The sequence below is a fragment of the Podarcis tiliguerta genome (genome assembly GCF_965153285.1).
Source record: "Podarcis tiliguerta genome assembly, chromosome: 10".
Lineage (NCBI taxonomy): Eukaryota > Metazoa > Chordata > Lepidosauria > Squamata > Lacertidae > Podarcis > Podarcis tiliguerta.
Window position 1 is genome coordinate 9649150 of NC_139543.1, and position 7635 is coordinate 9656784.

At 43.9% G+C, this 7635-nt stretch overlaps 1 long non-coding RNA gene across 1 annotated transcript; it reads right to left on the minus strand.

Annotated features, from left to right (window-relative positions):
* Nucleotides 1-972: 972 nt before the first annotated feature.
* LOC310658263 lies at nucleotides 973-6405 on the minus strand. The gene is made up of 2 exons (XR_014502146.1): nucleotides 5308-6405; nucleotides 973-4867 (listed from the first exon to the last, which is right to left on the minus strand). It is a non-coding gene; the product is annotated as an uncharacterized lncRNA (long non-coding RNA).
* Nucleotides 6406-7635: the final 1230 nt, after the last annotated feature.

The following is a 7635-nucleotide window of genomic DNA, read 5'->3' on the forward strand; positions in this document are numbered from 1 at the left end:
CTGAAGATGTACATCCAGATGCAGATCTAATGGATTAAAATCTACATTTGGATGTGCATTAGTTGCGCATATAAATTTTGGATGCCATCCGTCCATTTTGCAGTGGGTGTGCATGTGTATCCAAATGGTTGCCCACATTATGTCCTAACTATGTATTCAGCTATCTTTATATTTATAAATGACTGGCTCCTGGGTTGAGTGGGCTTTGGGCAAAGTGCTGTTGTGTGAGGACCCCTTTGCCATGGTGTCCCCCTAACATTTCTGGGGGTCTGGAGGGACGTACAAGGGTGGCTGGAGGCAGCAAAGAGCCCAAATGCCCCAGAAAACCTCTTGTTTCCAGGACATTGTTGGAAACAGGGATGGCATCCACCATCTGCATTGTTCTTGGGTTATTATTTTAGAGCCCAGAACAGTAGTCAACTGTGGTATGGGGCCTAGTAAATTCTCTAAGGAGCCTCCAGGTGAATCTGAGCCTGCAGATCTGGATCAGGACTTTTCCCCCAGCCAGAACTCACTTGAACTCATTTCTGGCGCCATTGCCATTATATAAGAGAACAAGGGAGGTGTTCACAGTGAGTTCCGGTACCTCTTTTTCTAGAAAAATAGCACTGGGAAGACCCTAGTACCAACCACCAAGGGAGCACTGACATTTCTTTTCAGCTCGGCACTAGTTTGAACCCCAGAAAATTGTCAAAAAACGCACTGTATATATCAATCGTTATACCTTCCAAGCTCATGGTGCTCCTGGGAAGCTCCTTGTGTGGTTGGATTACCCTGACAGATTCTTGCTTCAAAGCCAGGAGGTAGAATATGATCTCCCACCATCCTGCCTTGCGCATATGATATGCCTGGTGTGTTGTGCAGGCATGGAGCGACAGAAGGGCAGGGCTTGGTGAGTATTCAGGTGCCTGGGGGACAGAGGGAGGTGGAATATAACATATATGGAGGAGGGAATCATTGTTTATTTCTAAAAAAAAAACCCTGTAAAAATGATATTTGCAGATAATAACACATGCATGTCAGCAGCTGTGCTTTCCTAGGAAGCAACAAAATGACAGGCAGTTTAGAAGATAAGGGGACGGCCCTGGCCTTTTCATTCTGTGCACGAAATGGCAAGTACATCACGAAGAAGAAATCTGGAGGCTTTTCTCTACTCTTACATTGGGAGGCATGCATCTACGCTCTGTAACGCAATGGGCACTTGTATCTACGTCTCACTTAAAGTAATTCAAGGTGATATACTATGAGTTTATTCCATTTATTTTCACAAAACTGTTCGCTGCTTCCCTTGTTGCTCTTATTATAGTTCTCACTGTAGTAGCAATAGAGGGAGATGGTTTTGAACTGGTCAAGGTGGCAGGTGATTCCTGCAAGGGGCTGGTTTGGATGTACCAGCCACATGCACAGAAAGTTAGCATATACACCAATGCAAGGTTCACTGGGTGCTCTTTTAGCAAGGTCATGGTGATTTCTGATTCCCTTTTGCATTTTGGAAAGAATGGCCTGTCCTTGAAAGTAACCTGCCATTTTGGAGAGAATGGTCTATCCTTGGAAAATGCCAAGTTACTTCCGATTGGGTTCTGCGGCTTCCTAGGGTGCATTCCTTGATCCCGTTTCCAAATTCCAGGCACCTGACTTGAATGCCCATTTCTTGTTGATTCTTCCACTGACAAGGTAAAGGAATTTGCCTTCTATCAGGTTAGACTGTGTGTCCATTCAGCCCCATATTGTCTATACTGACTCGCAGCACTAGAGTCTCAGGCAAACGTATTTCACATTACGTGCTACCTCATGCTTTCGGTTGGAGGTGCCAGGGATTGAATTTGGGACCTTTTGCATGCCAAGCATGTGTCCAGCCACTAGCCACTAGCCCTTGCTCCCTCCTGCATGTTAAAATTATTACTGTGCGTCTTAGTGCAAAAGCGGACGATCTGATTCTAACCCTGCTGTACTGGAGTAGACAGAGTACTTAACAATTTCCAAATCCCAGCAATTGAAAAGTAATTGCTTGTTTTTCTTTGATAACCGAATTTCTCAATAAACTAATATGGGAGAAAAGAGAAAAGATAAGAAAAGGCACTTCCAGACTGTCACTGTTTTTGAGTAGGATTCAAAAACATGCCAGCCAATTCTAGTAGCGCAGTTTAAGTTGATTTGGCTCTCTTCCACAACAAACTTGCTTCCCCCTCAAAACAGGCTCTTGGTGGGTGGGAAGGAATGCAATGAGAAAATGCACTCTGGAAAATGTGGGGTAACAATTGCTTGTCATGTTATCATCTAACCTCCCCACAAACGAATCAGGGGTAATGCTGAATAAACAGGCTGTCTGGGAGAAACCTAAGATCATAATGCTAATTTTGATATGTAGTCGCAGACCAGCAAGTGTATCATAATAAGAATTCAGCAACCAGCTTGTAGTTAACGGCATTATTGGGCCCTGTTCAGAAATCACAACTTATGGATAGCATAAATTGGCTCAGTGTTATATTTCAATGTATTTAACCATAGTTTTAATTGTTTATAAAAAAAATTTAAAAAATACTTTTCTCTCTTAAGCTTACTGAAGGCCCGGTGTGCTGTGCGATGGGAAATAAGGGACAGGGCCTTTGCAGTGGCCACACCCAGACTTTGGAATTCCCTGCCCAAAGAGAGCTGTCTCCCCCTTTTATTGATCTTTCCTTGATGATCTTCTTAATGATTTTGGTGAACTTTTGCCACTGTTCTTAAGGTTTTTTGCTGCTCTGTTTCTTCTAAGTAATGATGCTTTAGCGTTTTGTCATATCTCGATTGTGCTTTTTTTATCTGTTGTATTTCCTTTTGTCTGCACCTTTGAATTTTTTTGGAATGGGGATATAAATGGCTCAGATCAAATAAAGAAATTACACACAAAAAGTAAAATGACAACCACAACAAAAATCTAGAGCGAATTGTAGTTTGCCTTTAAACTAGTGGTTGAAATTAGCCCGGGTCAATTTCTACTCTAAAAGCAAACTTCAGTAAGCAGTAACTCTTTATGGTTCAGACATAATGTTTAACCATGGCTAACGCTAACCAAGGAAGGCACATGCAAGAAAATGGGGGGGGGGGCGATGTGTGTGTTTATAGGGTGCTCCCAATCAACAAACCATGGTTTAGTGGTCAGGTAGCCTGACACCCCTGCCTTACCAATAAAGAGAGTTAAAGTGTGACCCCCCCCCCAAAAATGGGGGTGCTACTAAGCTGTGATGCCTGTTGTGTAAAATCAAACTAATATTTTTTTTCCTTGATTGCATTTTTTTTTACTTCCTCTTTGCCTGAGCAGGAGCCCCACTTTCTCCTTTAATTTTGCTTTTCTCAAAATTCGACGGCAAGTTTTAGTTGACATATTCCAAAGCAGATGGAAGGCACTCAGTGCCACTGAGGCCACCTGAGGTTTCAAGCAGTGGCAAAAGACCCAGAAGGGCTCCCAAGCTACATATTCGCTCCTTTAGGGGGAGTTTAACCTCATCAAGAGCAGGCAACCTCCCAGCCTTCCAGTTTGGAGAACCACCCACTAGCAGTGCCACAGCCTTAACTGGACTGAGCTTTGCTTTGTTGGTTCTCATCCAGTCCATTACCATCGTCATAATAATCAAACCTTTATTGGCATCACATACAAACATTCAGAATAAATAGGCCAGAGCGATCTTGTCGCCATTTCAACAGTACGGTCATTTGCCAAAGGGAAGAAGAGGCGAGCAATCTATTTCACCTCTGTGGGTCTCCAGCAAGGGCAGGATCCTGTAGCGTACTTCGGCGGCAAAAAATCAAATAGAGGAACTTAGCTACTGTCTTGGTGAGCTCCTGGTCTCTCTCCCTGTAATAAGAAGCGTATGACCTCTGTCTCTGGTTTCCATATTGGGATACATAGCTGGTCTAAGAATTGTTGGCGGAGATCATCATACATTTTACATTTAAGGACCATGTGAGCTAGAGTTTCCACCAGGTGGGCATCGCATGGGCAGATCCTGTCTCCTTCTGCCATACCCGCAAACCTACCCCAAAGGAGGTTAGAAGGAAGAAGGATTAGAATTGAACCTAGCCAGCGAAAAAGCCCTTCTTTCTTGTGGGTTAAACAAAAATTGTAAGTAATTAAGGTTAAATTCCTGCACCCAAGAGAGTCGAAAATAAAGAGGGGAACATGTTTTTTCCGCAGCTGAGATTAGTTCCTGGCGATCTATGTCCCACAGCCTAGTTTTTAACATGGCCTTGGCGGTTGCCAGTCCATTACGAAGGCAAGATTGTGCTATGCTCCAGGATCCTTTGCAGTGCGATGTGGGATGCTGACTCACTCCCAGCTTTTTGCACAACGACTTGGGATGCATGCGTTCATATCATGCATGCTAATTCTGTGGCATCTGTAAACATAGCAGCCAGGATTCTAATGACCGCAAGCAAAGTTCCACTCTTGGAACGGAGCTTTCCTGCTTTGTCTTTTCTTTGCTTACATCTGAAGGTTGGGAAAAAATCTGGAATGATGTTTGATGTGGGGGGGGGGATTGCAGCTGTGTGAGTGGGAACTGTTGGCAATTGGAGATCCCACACCCCTCTCAGCAGTAATGGAAGCTATATTTTCCCAGGCTGGGCCTTTGGCCCATCTAGTCCAATATATCTACACAAAGGATGGGGAACTCGTGGCCTTCTGAATTTTGTTGGACTCCAGTTCCCATCATCCCTCACTATTGGCCATGCTGGCTGGGGCTGATGGGAGTTAAAGTCCAACAACATCTAGAGGACCACAAGTTCCCCATCCCTGGTTTGCACTGACTGACAGTCCAATTTGAAGCTGGACGTGTAGATGCCAGGAATTGGACTGAGATGTTTTGCATGGTAAATTCATGCTATGCACCTGTAATGGTTCTAGGGGTTGCTCGTGCGTAAGCCGGTGCAAACACCTGGCTGGATTGCCTGAGTGAACCTTTTCTGTCTGGACAGCCACTCACCCGTGGCTGTCTCAATCGCAGGCAGAATCCGTCAGTGGGCGTTTCTTAAACTTCTTCCAGCAAAGAAGCTCTTTGACACCTAGTCTCCTTCTACTCTCTCTGCGCAAAAGCCTTCTGCACAAGGAGGGCGTAGGCAGGGGAGGACCTCTACCCTCCCCGCTGGTCCTCGGCAAGGAGTCATGGGACCGCCTCGCCGCTTCCCCCATCTGCCCCCCTTCTCCACTGGTGCTATGCTGATTCTCTTCCCCAGAAGACGGGCTGCCTCTCCCAATCCCGGGACGCTCTCCGGAATCCTTCTGGATTTTGCTCTCTCCCTCTGGCACTGATGGCAGTTCCCTGACAGCACCTGAATTTTACATACTGTTGGGTTCAAGCCAGTGTTGACAACTGCTTGGCTGTTGTTGTTAGTGCAGTCAAGACTTGGAGAAGCTGTTAATGGGTCCTACTTGCAACATTTATTTGTTGACTGGTCATGGGGCCATTGTGAATAAATAGCCTGTCCTGCAAATGCTGGTAGGTTGGAGTTGCCACAGCAGTGGATTATTATTATTATTATTATTATTATTATTTTATAAAGAAGAGTGCTAATGGAAAACTGTTGTGAACCATGTTGAAGGTGGTAGGATGCAAAGTGCAGAGCAGATGCAATTTTTTTAATAGGAGCTTAAAACAAAACAAAGGCATTTATTAATTGGGACAATTAAAATTCATTTACTAAAATACTTTTCCTCAGCAAATAAAACCAGTATGTTTTGAGACTTTCCAAAGTTCTCTTCAAGTGTGGTCCTACTTCACTGACCTCATTAAAACAAGCATCTAAATAATCAGGACAGCAAATGGATTACATTGGGGAAATTTTCCTCGGTTAAAGATACGTTAGAGCTTTGAAGAAATCTGAGCTATCGTAGTGTTAGAAGCTTCCTAAAATTTACGAGCTGTATGACATCAAATTAAATTCCTCTTGTACATGTGCCTGTGTCTGAAGTTTTGATGAATTAATTAAAACATCACGTTTTGGCCTTGTCCTGTTTTTGTTCAAGTTTTGAAAAGGAGACCAATTTGGAAGCAATAAATTTGCTTTGTTACAGCTGTAGTTCAATCCAGCATTAAATAAACTGTGCTGTATTTACTTTGATGCTACAGTGTTTATTAATCACCAGGATAAAGCATGATAAAGGCAACTCGTGTTTGGTGAGGAGTGATCAATGACACAGGAGAAGGACCTCGGCTCACCCTACTCTGTAATCCTGAAGAAATATGAAGCTGTTCACAGTTTTTGAAACTGAAAAGGTAAGTTTAGCCCTAGTACACTTACTGAGTGGACTGTGGGAAGGTAGCTCTTTACTGACCCCTAGCCAAGAATTGCACAGAGACAGCAGTTATATCCTCTTTACTGAAATCAACATGGTGATATATCACAAATCATTGTGTTTGTATGTGCTGTGCAAAAAATTGCAATGTGAGAAAACCATGAAGCCAGCCATTGCTTCTCTCATGATTCCTTCTCCCCGTTGCTCTGTACCTTGGTAGTCAAACATCTTGGTTGTCAAACAAATTGGCTCCTGAACATAACAAACCCGGAAGTGAGTGTTCTGCTTTGTGAACTTTTTTTGGAAGCCGAACGTCTGACAGGGCTTCTGCAGCTTCTGATTGGCTGCAGGTGCTTACTGCAGCCAATCAGAAGCCGTGCTTTGGTTTCCGAACGTTTTGGAAGTCGAACAGACTTCCGGAACGGATTCCATTCGACTTCCAAGGTACTACTGTACTATAAAATAACAGTTGTAACAATATGTTAAAGGTAAAAATGTATCCAGACAGAGGGCCTTCTCGGTAGTGGTGCCCGCCCTGTGGAACGCCCTCCCATCAGATGTCAAGGAAATAAGCAGCTATCCTATCTGAAGGCAGCCCTGTTTAGGGAAGTTTTTAATATTTAATGCTGTATTGTTTTTAACACTCGATTGGGAGCCGCCCAGAGTGGCTGGGGAAACTCAGCCAGGTGGGCAGGGTATAAATAATAATAATAATAATAATAATTAATAATTGATCCCTAATTAGTAGCAGTTTCCGGGACATTACCCGGTTCGCCTCTACAAAGTTACATCCTTATTTCAGGCACCATGCTATTTCAGTATTTCACGATGTTTAGTGATATATCATGATGTTGAAAGCCAGACGTTGCTCAGCTCCAACTTTCAGCCACAAATCTTTTGTGCAGCATAGCTAAAGTACTTGTTAAGAACATTATATGTATTGGATGCTGTGGTAGATCAGTTGGTAATGCACAAGACACAAGTTGGGCAAAAGATTCCTGTGTTGCAGGGGTTTGAACTAGGTGACTCTTGTGGTCTCTTCCAACTCTGTGATTCTGTGGACTGATGATGCAAAGGAATGCGGGGGAGCCCCTAAGGAACACCCCTCCCCAGTGAAAACACTGAGAGCCAAGGGATTGGCAATGGGTTCAGTGAGCAGGAAGACAGTGGCAGAGAACAGTCCGGAATCAGAGGCAGGAGAGGAGGTGAGAGCAGGAGACGGAGATGAAGCAGGCGATGATGATGATGATAATTTATACCCCACCCATCTGGCTGGGTTTCGCCAGCCACTCTGGGTGGCTTCCAGCAAAATATCAAAATACAATAATTTGTCAAATATTAAAAGCTTCCCTAAACAGGGCTGC